Genomic DNA, 16,033 nt, shown 5'->3' on the forward strand with positions numbered 1-16,033 from the left:
GCGACAATTAGAGAAAGTAAGTATTGTGATACTTGATATTCTAGCAAAAAAAAAAGTGTCATAAATTTAATCAGACACACTATAATTACAATATGCCTCCCCTAGTTTCTGCTATTTAAGAATTTCTTGCCCCAAGAACTCCTGCTGACCCCTCTTCCCCTCCCACCCCAAAGCATTATTTTAAATTAATTCAGACTAATTGTGTCAAATTTAGGTGAGGAGTCTGCAGACAGATTGCTGAAACCAGGAAAAATGTTATAGAGTTTGTTACACAGTATTTATAAAATATTAGTTAAATATAGCTTGCTTCCACTCTGGGCATCTTTTAATACATATCTTGACTTTTAATAGTTATTTGAGGAAAATCTCCTCTTTTCAAAGGAACCAACTCCCACATCAGCAAGACTTTTGCTCTTGAGTCCTGGCTGCTGGCAACAAAAGCAATTTTAAAAGCTCAGCTGCCATTTTTTCAATAGTAACGATGCATACTTCTCCCATCACACAAGAAATAACAGTGAGAACAAAAACTTTGTGATGTTTTGTTGGCAAATCCTAATTAATGTCCTGCAAAAAAAACATTTCTGGGGAAAGCAGATTTAATGACTTTTCCATTTCAATAAAATTTTTAGAAGACTTGAAATATGAAAATGTATTTTTATATGATCAGAGCTTGTCAAACATGGTGGTGGTACTGGGCTGAGGACCTTGAAGATTCTATGAACTTTTTTCTTAAAATGACTTTTCATTTGAAAACACTACTTCAGGAATAAATGATAAATTGTCTTTTAATTTCAAATTACTTAACTCAAATATTTCAAATTAAACAATTTTTTTCTAAATTAAAATTTTTAATAGATGAACACTTAGGAGATTTAGGGGTTTTATCCAACTTCAAGACAAGCAAAAAAAACCCCAAAACCTGAACCACAAAAGTGCACTTCCTGCCAGTCCCTAAGATGCATTTTAAAAAAGGCATAAAGGGACAATTCATGGAAAAAACACCACCTCCTTCTTGTCTTTAACCCCAAAATCCAGAGATCCATTCTGTGACAGTAGTTTTATGGCAGGCTGATACTGGAATATTCAAGATTTAGAGGAGACAAACTACACAACTGATGGCTTCTGTCAAAGTTAATAATTAATACAACTGCTTACTTGAAAAATTATCCTCAACATTTAACTTTCTCCATTATCAGAGCATCCTCCTATTCCAGTGCAAACAAAAATGAGTCTGAGGCAATATCCCCACAAAATACCTTTGACCTTCTTATTAATGCTCACTCTGCTTCACTGACCTTCAGGACACAATTCCACATTTCTCTTATTCACTTTTTACCATATCAAAAGCACAACACTCTTTGTGCAGAAATACTGGTTTGAAGTGGCCCAAGATGTAATAGAAAAAAAATTCCTTGCAGTGAATTAAACCTGTAATGTGAAATTGCATTAATTCTGTTCATAAAAATAATACACTGATTGTGGAAAATGATGTGGATTGAGAACCATGCTAGACATAAAAAAAATCATTGGTTTAGTTCCAAACTTTCTCTTTTTCAGCTTCAGTCTCATTCCACCAGATTGTTTATACTCAGGTCATAAAACACAGACATGTTTGTCCTTGCTTTTTCCATATATTTAAGATAGGAAATAAGATGTACATTATAAAAAGATAAAGTCAGTAAAAGGTTCTGTTACCTGATTATTTTAGTTTTAACAAGGATTGTTCATGGGAGTTAGTTGGAGGGGAAGAAGGTGGATGCAGGATTACTCATGGAAATAATTGACTTGCTATTAAGTGGATCTACCAGGTATAGTATATATAAAGAATGACCTGAGTATGTTCTTATGCACACCTGAGGATGTTCTTATGCAAATATAGGCAAATAATTACACTGACTAAGCAATATTGAAGAGGGGAAGACTGACTCACTGGAGTTTAGCTTTTTATGATTTTGAACCATGAACCTCCAAATTAAAGGACACAAGGCTGCCTCAATCTACTCCCTAAAATGTGATTTATAGATAGCCAAATAATATAGCATGGTACAACTTAACAAATTAATTGCTTTTCCATTAAATGATTTAATTTATTTTTTCATGCTGTCCTGTTTTCAGATTTACCAAATGTATTTAGTAAAATTACCAAGAATTTGGAAAGAAAAATTTGGCTTCTCTGTGAATTCTTCTTTGGTTCTCCAATGTTCTGTTATAAGCCACGAGTCGCAAAGGATTATTTTGTTTCTTATGTTGAGCTTGGCTTTTTTAAATTTCTGACTGAAATCAATAAAAATGCAAAAGTAGAGAATAGTGGATATCAAAGAACTTCAAAAATATAGCAATTAGACATCTGAATATTTTTGGCAAAAGTCTAAAGAAATAGTCATTGCAAAATGAATCAGAATCCAATTCACTTCTCCTAGGATAATATTTAATAAGATTTTTTCATTCTAATGGTCCTTTAAAAAACCTAAACATTCTAAACATTTGATTTTGGTTTCCATTTCTTGTGCTCAAAAAACTTCAATTCTTAGCACCAAAACCTGGTTATTTTTTAGCTTGGAATTTTTCTGTGGAAATTTCTATCAAATGAGACTCTTTAGATGCAGCTTCAGTTCTGTCAAAATGTTATTTAACACTTGAGAGAGGAGGAAACAATCAAACCTCTTTATTTTAGCCCCAAGTATCACTTTCAAGTCTTCTTGGATCATCTCAAATTCAAAAATTATTATCTGATGTTAGGAGCTTGAGGCAAAAGACTCCTCTTGGAAATCAGGGTCATCCCAACCATCACATTTTCCTTCATGCTTATCAGGATTTACACATTAGTCAGTATTTGGCCACAGGCAGGTGAAATAAGACCAAAAGCCAACACCGGGAGAGTTGTCCCAAACTTTCCTGGAACTTGGATTCAGCCACGCTGCTTTTCTGCCACATCTCCCATGTCGGTCCAAGACATGTGCCCTCATGGTTTCCTAAGCTGGAGACAAAACCATGCCTAAAGATCTCTGCTGAGCAGCAATGAATATAAAAGCCCTTGGTACCAGTTAAAGCATTTACTGCTTCTGCTGCTTCCTTGAGGGAGGATGTTCCCTGTGGTTGTTTTACTCCTGGGTGCCTTAGGCTCCAGGCTAGGAAAACCAGGGAACAGATGAGAAAAGAAATTTCTCCCTTCATTCTGCCCAGGGTTCATTTGTGAACTTTGTCCTGCCCCAACTTCTTGGGTTTGTGGTTTTGTCTGGTTTTTGGGTGTGCATAAATCCCCTGAAAAATAGTTTTCCTTTGGGTTTTCCATTTTCATGTCACTACACTTCACTTATTCTTATTTACTTGGTTTTAGGTTTGTCAGATAGGCCCCCATCAGTCTCTGAACACATTTACATAATTTAAATACAAAATGCAAACATGCTGACTAATGTCTGCCTTAAATAGACTCTCTTAGGATAAGCTAGACATGTTCCCTATCTCCAGCCCCTCAGGCAAAAACCAGAGAACATAGATGAGCTTCATGCACTGCTCTGCAAGCTGATAGACTAAAGGCTGGTGTGGGCCAAGTGCAGGAAGCAAACTCCAAGGTTCAGGGGCCTCCACTGATGATGTCCAGGCTGGAATCAGGGCATTTTGGGAAAAGTCCCACAGTTAAAACTTTTCACAGTATTTGTGTGAGAGAAGTACTCTCTCAGGCTGGAGTACGTTCCCATATTGTGAAGTATCATGTAATGTATGCCAAATTCCTCATGGCTAAAGTAATTTCCCGGTAAAATTTGGTGAATTCAGAAGGCTCTGAACTAGGAGTTCACAGGCCCTGTGACTCAGAAGGCAGGAAAATGCTCTGCCTTTAGCCAAAATGAATGATTCCTCCTCAGCTTCTCCTTTCTGTGTTGGTAAAATAATATTTCTTCTCTTTCCCTGACCTCAATTTCCATGGTGAGGTTTTCAGGCATTTTGTCCTTCAGCCTTAGACATCAAGGAATTCATTTCACTTAATTTCTGTCTATTAGGTGGTTCAGGTTTTCTCTGAAAAGTTGTCAGGCTCCCTCAGCTATCCATGAAGGAAACAGCATTTCCTCAAAACTACTTTTCAAGGTGGGATGAGTTGATTCTTTCTCCATTGATCGGAGGCCAAGACTTGATGGCAGGTTCAGATCAGAGGTGAAGTCTGAGATGGTTGCAGGTGGATTGGATGAATCCCACAGTGTTTCTGGATAAATAAGGAAGAGTTTCATATTGGAAAGTCATGAAGACCCTTGCACAAGAGTGACCTGAAGTTATCTGATCATAGAATATCTTGAGTTGGAAGGAACCCACAAGGATCATTCAGTCCAAACCCTAATAACAATATCCTATAATAAAAAATCTTGATAATTTTTAAGAGAGGGCTTAGATGTTTTTAAAATACACTTTAAGGCAGTTTTTAACTCAGATATACCTAAAAGGCTTGGGAAAAGGAAGAAAATGAGACATTAGTTATACTGAAAACTAGACAACCCAAGTCCTGTCAGAAATGAACATTCCCAAGTCAAAGAGAAAATCTACAAAATCTTTTCTTCCCCATGGTTTCCTTTTGCATACTGGTACAAAAACCCAAGCTACCTCTTAGAGAAATTAGACACTAAACACATTTAGACTTATCTTGGGTTATGAACTGCATTTTAAATATCTTGTCTACAAATCTTTTTAAGGAAATTTTTAGGAACTAAATAAATTTTAAAACACCATATGATTTAGCCAGTAGTAAGACTATAACATTTCTAAGACTATAATAATAGTAAGTTCTAGTGGCCATTAATGTTTACAAAGTGTCTGGTTTTGTGATTTGTCTGTATTTGGTTGGTTTTACATCCCATCAGATCCTGATTTTTAATCATTACCTTGATTCTTGGTGCCACAGTTTTTCTCTCCTTCATTTTCTTAAGCTATTCTTTATTTTCCCATTTCTGCTAATGAAGAAATTAATTATTTTTTTCTATCTTTGCAACTATAGTTTTCTTAATTTTCCTGTAAGTAACGGCATTTCTTGATAGAGTACTGAGACCACATCAGTGCTGCTGGAAACATTGCAGAAGCATTTATTTCAGCTTTTGTTTCCTCTGAATGATGTGTTTGGAAATCAGTGTCACCCTACTAGCACAGGAAAAAAACCCAAAAATACACCTCAGCATCCTCATTGTTTGGTCTTTGACAGGTATGAACCAAATTCCCCTGGAGTGAGCCTGCAGGGTTCCACACAAACAGAGTTTCACACAGACTCTCAAAATTAGGAAACAACTTTATGGAGGCTGGCAACTTTCGGCCTGTCTGGTTAAAGAAATCAGAACAACTTTCCTCCTGATGATTTTATAACTCCACTTTTTTGTCATAATAAAAAAAAAAATTCTTCCCTGCTGTTCACTTCATTAAAGAATAAAGCCCATTGTGTGGCAAATCAGATAAAGCAGAAGTGTTCTGGTTCTGTTTATGGCTCTGACACACCTTGTGGAATAACTGCGAATGTTTTATTTGTTTCCACACACTTCATTTTACCCACTGAAATAGAATATTTGTCTGAAATTGGATATTTGTCTATCTCCTGGAAATCTGAACTCCTTCTGAATATTGAAATGATTTGAAAATCTTGAATATAAATGCCTTTTTAGTGCAATATCTTCATTTAATTCAGCTTTCTGAGAACATCTTCTCCCCTCCAAGGACTTTGGGAGTAAGTTTGTCTGTCTGGAATCCCTTTCCTTTTTTCAATCTGATTTTTCTTTCTTTTTATGTAGAATAAAAAATGAATCTGCTTAGCAGGACACAGTGACTGCTTTCTTAGCAAACTGATGCATAGAGACAAACCCTTATACTGAGGACAAATAGAACATCAGCAGGGCAGAGCATCTCTTCTCTTTCTGTCACTATTCTGTTACTCCTGGAGAGGACCCACATCTCAGTGAAGCTGTGGCTTTCATTTGTCACAAAATCATGGCATATCCTGAGTTGGAAGGGATCCACAAGGATCATCCAGTCCAGCTCCTGGTCCTGCACAAGACAACCCCAACAATCCCACCCTGTGCCTGAGAGCTTTGGCCAAACACTTCTTGAGCTCTGTCAGGATTTGGGCTGTGATCATTCCCTGGGGAGCTAGAAAAACTCCAGAAAAGAAATATCCTGGGGTCCTGTGTTGTCAATGATTTCAAGTTCATGTGCCTGAAAAGAGAAAACCAAAAAACCAAAAAGTAAAGCACCAGCTGGAAGTTAGTCAAGCAAATAAAGACAGATATCTGAAATAACCTCGGCTGCTCAACACTGGGACAAATTACCAAGGGAACTGATAAATTGTTCTCTTTTTTTGAGACCTCAGACTAAAACCATCAGCTCTTCCTGGAAAAGTGCTGTGATGGCACTCAAGCTGGCAGATTTAAGATGAAAATTGCTAAATGAACTTCTAATTTAGAAAGTCCAAAGCAGACATATCCTAAAGGTAATTCATCCTGCTCAATCTTCTAAGAACAGATAATTATTTTTGAAAGTTCTTACCTTTGACTCCATAGACTAAATGGAACACACAAAGTATATTTTCTTGGCTACCCCAGTGTGCATGGCTAATGCAAATATTTTTCTGTTTTGTTTGGCTTGAAATTAATAGCAATGATACAAAAAAAAAAAAGCCTGAATCACAGAAGCAGAAGTGATTTATCGAAAGTCACAGGACAAGCAAATGGCAACAACAGAAAACAGCAAAAGCCACATCACTTCAATCAATTTTTAAATAGCTGGAGCTACATTGCAGATAAGCCTCCAGGTAGAATGTACCACCTTACTGGGGAATTGGTACAACACTGGGGCTCTGTCTGCTTTTCGAGGTCCCCATTTAAAAATAAAATAAAATAAAATAAAATAAAATAAAATAAAATAAAATAAAATAAAATAAAATAAAATAAAATAAAATAAAATAATTACATTAAAACTAAAAATACATACATCAAAAAACCCACCCCAAACAAACAAATGAAAACAAAAATACCCACTCCCTCTTGATCTGTTAGATTAAGCAGGTCAGTGATATCAAGAGTAAATTTGAAAACTCAACCTGAAGACATAAACCTTTAGGATGTTAAGTTTAATCTGTTCAGTAACTGTAGAGCTATTTGTTACTACCCCAGTGTAGAAGAAGCTCCTCAGAACTGTACCCACAGCAACAAAGGTATGTATCCAGCAGGAAGGGCAAGGAATTTTTGGGTTTTGCAACCAGATTTTATATCTGTCCTTATTAAAAAGTGTCTTAATGGCATGAGCAAAAGCATTAACCTGTGTTCATACATATATTTCATTTACAGGGGAGTTTATTTATTTCTTTTTATCAGAAGGCTGGAGGCTAAGCCTAAGCATGAGCTCAGCTATACAAGTACAAGGATGCTGCACTAAGAGTATTCCCCTTTTGGGAGCAAACCATATTGGATAAATAGATCTATTACTGGGCTCTGGCTAGGGAGGTTGCCCAGATGCAATTACACTGGTATAATTGGTAGTGCTTTGGTGTGGAGGCAAGGCTTCATTGTGGATAATTTGTTGACAAAATGATTAATCATTTATCATTTGACAGTTAATCTCAAAGTCTATTAATTCACTTCTTACTCCTCCCCAGCCTCTCTCCCCAGCACTCGCATTACATATCCCAGTCTGGACCAATAATCCAGACTGGTGGGCCACTTGCAGGCTCACTGTGGGGAATTGAAATCTATGTCGCTTTTAAACTCATTTTCCTGCTACTGGAGAGACCAAATCTGCCTTTTTTTTCTTTTCTTTTTCTTTTTTTTTTTTTCTTTCCTTTTTTTTTTTTTCCTGATTTCCTGTTTCAATATACAGCTTTCAAGTCTGGTATATTGGGCACAAAACCTGACTTCCTGACCTCGTCTTTCAAGCTGAAGTATGAGGCAATATCTGACCAATTATGTTTCAGTTGCAAGCCTTGTGTAGATGGAATATTTCTCAGGATGTGGATAGAAGTCAGTAGTATTTCCCTTTATGTTTAAATGGCTTTTTTTAGCCACTTAGAGATTAAGTGATGAATATAAAGGGAGAGACCAAAAAAAGGACTTTAAAAGGTGTTAAATTTATCATGTGCCATAAAAGCAAAGATATCTAATAAGCCACCAGTACTTCTTGGGTGGTTTTTCAGTTTCGTTTTACACTTTTGAGATTAAAAGATACATGCAAAAATATGTACAAAGTACCTTTTAGAAACTTTGGAAGAGGTCAAGGAGAAAATAGCTGGATTTCAAAAGCTGAACTTTTCAAGGATTTTCTCTGATTTCTCTAAAACAAGATAGCCTCCTCCTCCTCTTAATAGTTCTTCAATGCCTTTTTGGTAGCCAAAATCTTTGTTCTTTTTTTTTTTTTTTTTTAAGCAGCTTTGTAAAAGAAGAACTAAAAATTAATTATGGCTATGGAACTTTTGCACAGAAGAGTTTAAAAAGCACAGACGTAAAGAAGGGAAAAAGATGAGGGCCCATTTATCTCATATTGACAGGACTAGCTTCAAAAGATGACCTTGAATCATAATCATCCTAATGAGCTGAAAATATTTCACTTTAACAAGTGAAACTATAATCAAATCAGTTTCTGAAAGCTCTACTAATGAGCATTTCCTTTGATGAAAACATGGTTCACTGTCTTAGTCTGCAGGAGGTGCACTACAGTAAGAGGCCAGCTCATGACAACTCATTAGCTGACCTGGGGAGAGACTAATTTGAATGCTTTTGATAAAAATTTCAAGGCTTTTTACTTAAATTACAATTTATGCACTTTTATAAATAGTCTAATTTTTATAAGTTGGGGGAAATGGGTAAGGAAGACTTCAAAGTCAGGGAACAAAGTTTGTTTACAACATTTATTCTGTAGGATCTACAGAACTTTCAGGGGAGAATATTTTTAGTTGGTACTTTTATTTTTTTTCTTCATAAAAAACAAATGTCCTGAATTCAACCAATTCTTATGTTTGTTTATGCACAGAAGAAGAGATCTGCCCTCCCCAGCTCCCTTTTTTCCTGACTGATGAAAACACTTTAAACTTTATAGCATTTAGCACTGGCAATATTTAAAGTCACTATTATTTACTGTGAGTTACTATATCAATTATCTCCAGAAAAACAGGCTTGTCTCATTAGGAATCTCAGTAATTCATTCAATTTCTTTAAACTAGAGGCAGAACTGAAATGAGGAATGATTACACAAATCTGGTTTACTATGTTAAAGCCCCCCTTCCAGGGATTATTCATTAGGACTATTCATCATTTTAACTCCTGCTCTGCTCAGCACACAGAAACACTTTGCTGTTTTTCCTCCCTGCATGGCAGAGTTGCTGTCAAAGCTGCACTTCACACCAGAGTGTTCTTCAGCTGTTTTAAGTTTCACTCCCAGTCAGATCTTGGCTTTCAGAGACTTTTCTTTTCCCTCTCCAGCATTGCCTTTGCTGCAGACTTTTTAAGGCTGTTCAGCTCGTGAGTGTGTTATGTGTCAACGTGCTCTCCTCATCCTCTGTGTGCTGCAAAAGCTGCACTGAGATGCACAGAATGTGCACCTTGTCACTGTTTAGCAGATTATCCTGACTCTAACTGAAGCAGGGGATGTGATGCTTCCAGTTTGTGTTCCACGCAGTAGGTGATTTTTCTGCAGTACACGCTGCAAGGGCTTTGTATGTTGAGTATAAGAGATGCTATACTGCTCTTACCCAGAAAAACTGGGGCTGCCCCATCCTGGAAGCGTTCAAGGCTGGGTTGGATGGGGCTAGGAACAGCCTGGGATAGAGGAAGTTGCCCCTGCCCATGCTAGGGGATGGAACAAGATGATCTTTAATGTCTCCTTCAAACCAAACAATTCTGTGATTCTGTGGTTCTATGAGTCCGGCATAAATTCATGCTGGCTGCCTGGGATAAGCATTGCAGAGCTCAAAGTACCTCCCATCAGCTGCAAAGATCCATGAAAATGCACTTTATTCCTGCTTTGCAGCTGGAAATTATGGTCTTGATCCAGAACTTGCTAAGGAGATCTCCCTGATGTCCCCCCAGTCATGGAATCACACATGGAATCATCAAGGCTTAAAAAGACATCTAAGATCATCAATCCAGCCTTTGAATACCACATGGATGAGTATCACGTTGTGAAGTACCACATCTACTCATTCTTTGAACATTTCCAGGGATGGTGACTCCACCACTGCTCTGATTAGGATGTTCCATTGCCTGACCACTCCTTTTGTGAAGAAAATGTTCCTAATGTTCAATCTAAAACTCTCCTGGTATGACTTGAGGCCATTTCCCATTGTCCTGTCCTTTGTTAGCTGGGAGCAGGGCCCATCCCCACCTGGCCACAACCTCCTTTCAGGCACCTGTAGAGAACTATAAGGTTCCCCTGAGCCTCTTTTTCTTCAAGATGAGACCCCCCCAACTCCCTCAGCTGCTCCTCATTACATTATTCTTTGGACAAGGCTTTTTGGTGGTTGTAATAATTTGGTGGTGCATAGTTCAGGCGTTTGCAAGTACTATCAGTGAAGCCAGTCTTTAAAAACTGTTGGAATGTGCAACAGGAATGGTGAAATAAAAAAATAGGAAGGAAAATTGAGGCAGTAGGTAAATTTTTCTTTTTATTTGCAATGCTTTTGTAAACTCAGAACACAGTGCTTGGAAGGTCACTGGAATTAAGTGTGACATCCCTGCTGCCCAACACAAACAAACAAAACAAATAGGAAAATAAAAACAAACCCAAGCAACTGCAGGCAATGATTTTGAATAATTCCCATTTGGGGGGAGGCTTTATAGGATTTCAATGAATTTGGACAAGGAAAAGCAAAGGTATTCTCAAAGCTTGAAGTGGAATAAGGCATCGTGGAGGAGCAAACATTGCCTCATCTCTGCACAACTGGAAAATGATGGGAGGGAATCCTAAAAATGTAAAACCAAATAATGAATTAGACTTACAAACTCCTGTACTTTTGGAGATCCTTGCATAAAATGTGCATTTTCATGAGAGATCCACAGTTTCTTTCTGTCACAAATCAAAGGTGGGAGTATAGCTTTAAATGAGTTTTACTCAAATTTCATTTCAAGTTCTATTTCAAGGCCAGGTTGTATGGGGTTCCGAGCAACCTGGTGTCATGGAAAGTGTCCTTGCCCATTACATCCTTGTCCATGCCCCATTACAGGGGCATGGAATGAGATGAGCCTCAGGATTACCTCCAACTCAAGCCATTATATGATTCTGTGAAGGTTTTGTGCAAATCAGCAGAATTGAATCACTAAGAGTTAGGAGAGTTTATCATTAAAAATTAAGCCAGTAGTTGGAACCGTTAGTCAATTTTTTATTTTAATCTTGGGTTTTGCTCAACTTTGTGGCAATATTTCCATCAAGGGGGAAAAAAAAAGAAAAGTAAGAACTTTCCTAGGTCCCTTGTAGGATTATACTTTTTTCAGTCCTTGCAAATGTAAAATAGAAGCAGTGGTGGTTTGACAGAAGTGGGCAGCAAGGGAAGGAAAAAAATCTCCTAGAAGCCTCCAGTAACTGAGGTGGGTGAAGGTTTTAGGGCTCCAAACTGCAGCAAGCTGGTGGATGGCATGAGCTCCTCTCTGGAGAAAGGAGAAAGTGGACCTGCTAAAGACTCTGACTGATGATCCCTGTCAAATTTAGTTGCTGTGACTGAGGAATTTGCCAGCTTAGCTGTCAAGCCGTAGTCATGGTCTGCAGCTTGCTGTTCTTTTACCAGAGGCAGAGGAATGGGTTTATGCTCCTCGAATATTAATTTAAAGTCCTTTTGTTACGGTTTGGGTTTTGCTAAATCTGACAGGGATTGTTAAATTTAGCCTTAAATTTGCATGTGCCAATTCTTACTGCTCCAGCATCTTCTTAAAATCCTCTTGGAGTCTTTGTACCTCCTGCACCATCATAGCTTGGTGATTATAATTTTGCAGAAAGGGCATATTTTAGGTAGGGTACTTCAGGAATCACACACCTCATGGACTGAGAAGATCTCCTGTTACCTCCTTTTTCCCCTTTCATGAAATAATAATAAATGTGCACATTGGGATTGCACATTCAACTTTATAAACTGCTTGTATCCCTCCACTGAATATCCCGCTGAAGGAACACTGAAAAATCTGATAGGAGAATCCAAAAACTCTGAAGTTTAATAGAAAGCTGTGATCTCCTTTACATATTGTTTCTTATTTCAGGGGTTAATTCTGGTATAAAAAGGTGAATTTTCCTTTGAGAATTATAAGAACATGAGAAAAAAAAATGAATGCACAAGATAAAGCATAAAAAGAAACTTGATTGAAATATATTTCTAATGTTTTCTTTTTTCCCTTTACAGAAGTCTGAGTGGGAGAAAAATCAAAGGATAGTAAATAGTGCAAGAAAACGCAGTTAATTAGGAAAGTTTTGTGGCTAGCCCAGCATCCAGCTGTTCCAACTTACAGAATGAACTGTTCATAAAACGAAGCAAGCAAACTCACCACAGAAAAGTAGAATGGTGGAAATATTAAAGACTCCAATTTGTGGATGTTTTCATAAGAGGAAAAGAAAATTTTTATATTTCATTTACAAAATTTTTCATTACACTTTTTCCCTTTTTCAGCATCTTGTTTGTGGCACAGCCTAAAATAAGCCATCATGAGGTATCAAGAAAAAAAAAATTGAATATGCTGAAAATTCCAGAAACCCTGAAAAAAAAGTCAGTGAGTGCTCAGGTGGACAAAGAGTGAGTATTTGTGTAATCTTCCATAAATTAACATGTTCTCACAAATGTTAGTACAACACAATATTCTTCCAAACATTTATAAAAGACATCATGCTTCACCATCTACTTAAAAAAAATAATCTTCGAAGGGAGAATCAGAAGGAATTATGCATGACTTGCACAGCTAATCATACATCTTGAGTAACAAACATCAAATAGTTGCAGCAAACAGCTCATGAGCAACCAAATGTCTGAAAATTATTCATTAAAATAATTCTGCTAGCACTTAATAATCATGCTGGAAAAAAATAAGCACAAAGAGCAAATAAAAATGGTGTGTGAGCATTTAAAAAAATATTTATGCTACTGAAATATACCCAGGATTTTTTGGCTTCAGGGACAGAGACCCCACAGGAGTCTGATAGTGCTTCATTCCAAGGACTATCTCCCTTATAAAGCCATGGGATGACTTTGAGGATCAAGTTTAGTAAAAGACTCTTATTTTATGATTCTTAGACAATTTCTTTACAAAGACCCAGCGAGACAGGAAGTCACCCCCACCCTGCACCTGCTCCTTTTAAATGTCATGGAGACATTTAGATGAAAAGGCAGAGTTGATGAACAGTGCATAAAGGGGACTCACAAAAAAGGGAGGGCAAATAGGGATAGGACAAGGAGGAGGGTTTTTAAATTAAAAGAGATAGATTTAGATTAGATATTAGGAAAAAAAAAATCTTTTCTGTTGGTGTGGTGACACAGGCTGCCCAGAGAATTTGTGGCTGCCCCATCCCTGGAAGTGTCCAAGGCCAGGCTGGACAGGGCTTGGAACAACCTGGGATAGTGGAAGCTGTCCCTGCCCATGGCAAGGGTATAGAACTGGGTGATCTTTAAGGTCCCTTTCAGACCAAACCATTCTGTGATTCTATGATTATATTATAAATTGCTCCTTTCTAAAAGAGATTATTCCAATCCTTACTCTCTCTTCTTTTTTTTTCTGGCTTGATGGTCTTACATGTCCTCTGCTTTCCACCAGTCTCAGTCCTCTTTGGAAGGATTTGCTCGTTATGCCAGAAAAGAAATTGTAATCCAAGAGGAAGCACGGATATCTCTTGGTCCTTCAAGTGCAGGACCGTGAACATTAGTGCCAAATACCCAAGAGGAGGCAGGCTGGAGTGTACAGGTGGAAATCAGTGGCCACAGGGAGGGGTAAAAGGGAATTCTTGATAGTTTCATGGCTGGCAGTGTTACTCTATTGTGAAGTTCAGTCTATGGATGGGTATAGATAAGGATGACCATTTGTTCTACAGTGAGAAAAAAGAGAAAAGAAAAAAGTAGGAAAAGAAGAAAGGAGAAAAGTTTAAAAAATGACAACTATCTGAATTATTTCCATCTTCACTCATGGTGCTCAGCAGCTAGGATTATGATACTAAGAGATTCTGAAAAATATATCACAAAAAATGGTGCATAAAATGTGAATAATGCAAGAGAAGATTTTCTTAGTAATTGGAATTCTTCATTTCCTGATATCAATATTAGAGCAAAATGTGTACATGCATGTATGAATACACAATGCTGAAGAATAGACATCAAAATGCATCTGTTTATCTTCTAGGATGCAAAAGGAGACAACCTTAGGAAGGGTATATATACAGTTATATACATATATTCAGAATTAATTTAACTGGAGATTTAATTTTAATGCATAATTTTTATGTAATCATAATGAAAAAGTAAAATTATTTTAAAGACTATTTACTAGTGATAGATGTTGAAAAATTAATTTGATATAGTCTCATACCATCTTCTCATTTATCAAGATGCTTTGTTACAGAGAGAAAAATAATTCAGCTAAAAATGTTGTAGTGTTGTTGATATCTACATCTATTCTGGCCTTGCCCAAACTTCTCATGTCTCACTTTTTCACAATTATTTTCCTGGTGAATGTTGTCTTTCTTGCTTATTTGTATCTTGGCACTTGTGCATCACTTCTGCTCCATGGCTGGTGTTTTAGGTGCCAGTGAGCTTGACTGGTAATCTGAGGATGAATTTATAGGGTCAGGAATGGAAAGCAGAGGCCACCTCCATGTGCCACAAGCTGCCAGCAGCTGGAACCTGGTGAGACCTTGTCCTCCAGGTATCTCCTTTAATGCTCACACCCCTGTTTGCAACCCAGCTCTGTGGCTTCTCCCCAGTCAGACGATCTCCTGCTTTCCTCTCCCTGCTCTTTACCTTGTTCAGGTGCCTCAAACCCAGGGAGAGAAGAAATTTCAGAGGTTTGCCTGAGGGTGTGAGGCAGGAAGCCACGTCAGACAGAGCCTGCTGCCTGACCCAGCTCTAATGTTGTGGATTGCTGCCTCCAGGATGCCTGTAGCTTGTCCACATGGTTCTGCTGGCTCTCTGAGCCTGAAATGCAGTTTAGACCTAGTTAGTGGGAGCAGCACACGAAGGGACTGATTCAGACAGCCACACTAGGGAGGGAAGACTTTGCTTTGAAGCTCTCTCTGAAGAGGATTTGCTTGGCTCCCTGCTTGTCCCTCTGTCCTCATGATGTTGCTAGTTCACAGAGCTGTTTTCCAAAATACTTCTAAATAATGATTCCAAAAATAATAATTATAAAAATAATAAAAATAATAATTATAAAAATAATAACAAAATAATTCCAAAATATTCCAATTTCATACTTCAAAGGGACAAAAATGAAAAAAAAAATCTTCTGTTTCGAGCAATTTTCCCTGATAATTCTGTTCTCCTGACATAAAAAAGCTTGTTTTCTGAGCAGAAATTCAACTTAAGTTTTGAAATTGTCATCTAAGCTTATTAAGAAAACAAGGTGTTGGCTTTTTCTCAATGCCACGGATTGCTGCTCCTTTTCAGGGAATATATGCAGTTAAACTGCAAAGGGGGATGGACTCTACTGAGTGTGTATTTAGAATGTTTGTACACATATGAGTGTATATATAAAAATAAACACAGTCCACTCTGGTGAGACCCCACCTGCAGAGCTGCCCCCAGCTCTGGGGTCCCCACCACACCACAGGAAGGACATGGAGCTCCGAGACAGAGCCCAGAGGAGGCACCAAGTTGGACAGAGGGATGGAGTAGCTCTGCTATGAGGAAAGGCTGAGAGAATTGGGATTGTTCAGCCTGGAGAAGAGAAGGCTTCAGGGTGCCCTAACTGAGGCCTTCCAGTGTCTGAGGAGAGCCAACAAAATGATGGAGAGAGACTTTCTGCAAGAGTGAGAGGACAAGAGGGAATGACTTCAAACTGTGAAAGAGTTTTAGAGTTTAGATAAGATATTAGAAAAAAATTCTTTACTGTGAGGGTGATGA

The 16,033-nt window shown here is 37.7% G+C and overlaps 1 long non-coding RNA gene across 1 annotated transcript in view; it reads left to right on the forward strand.

Annotated features, from left to right (window-relative positions):
- Nucleotides 1–16,033, forward strand: part of LOC139599797 (uncharacterized) — a 337,792-nt gene that overhangs the window by 50,159 nt on the left and 271,600 nt on the right. The gene's annotated exons all lie outside the window — the stretch shown is intronic.

Source organism: Agelaius tricolor, unplaced genomic scaffold, assembly GCF_023055355.1.
Source record: "Agelaius tricolor isolate 1412-34295 unplaced genomic scaffold, bAgeTri1.0.p SCAF_1, whole genome shotgun sequence".
NCBI lineage: Eukaryota > Metazoa > Chordata > Aves > Passeriformes > Icteridae > Agelaius > Agelaius tricolor.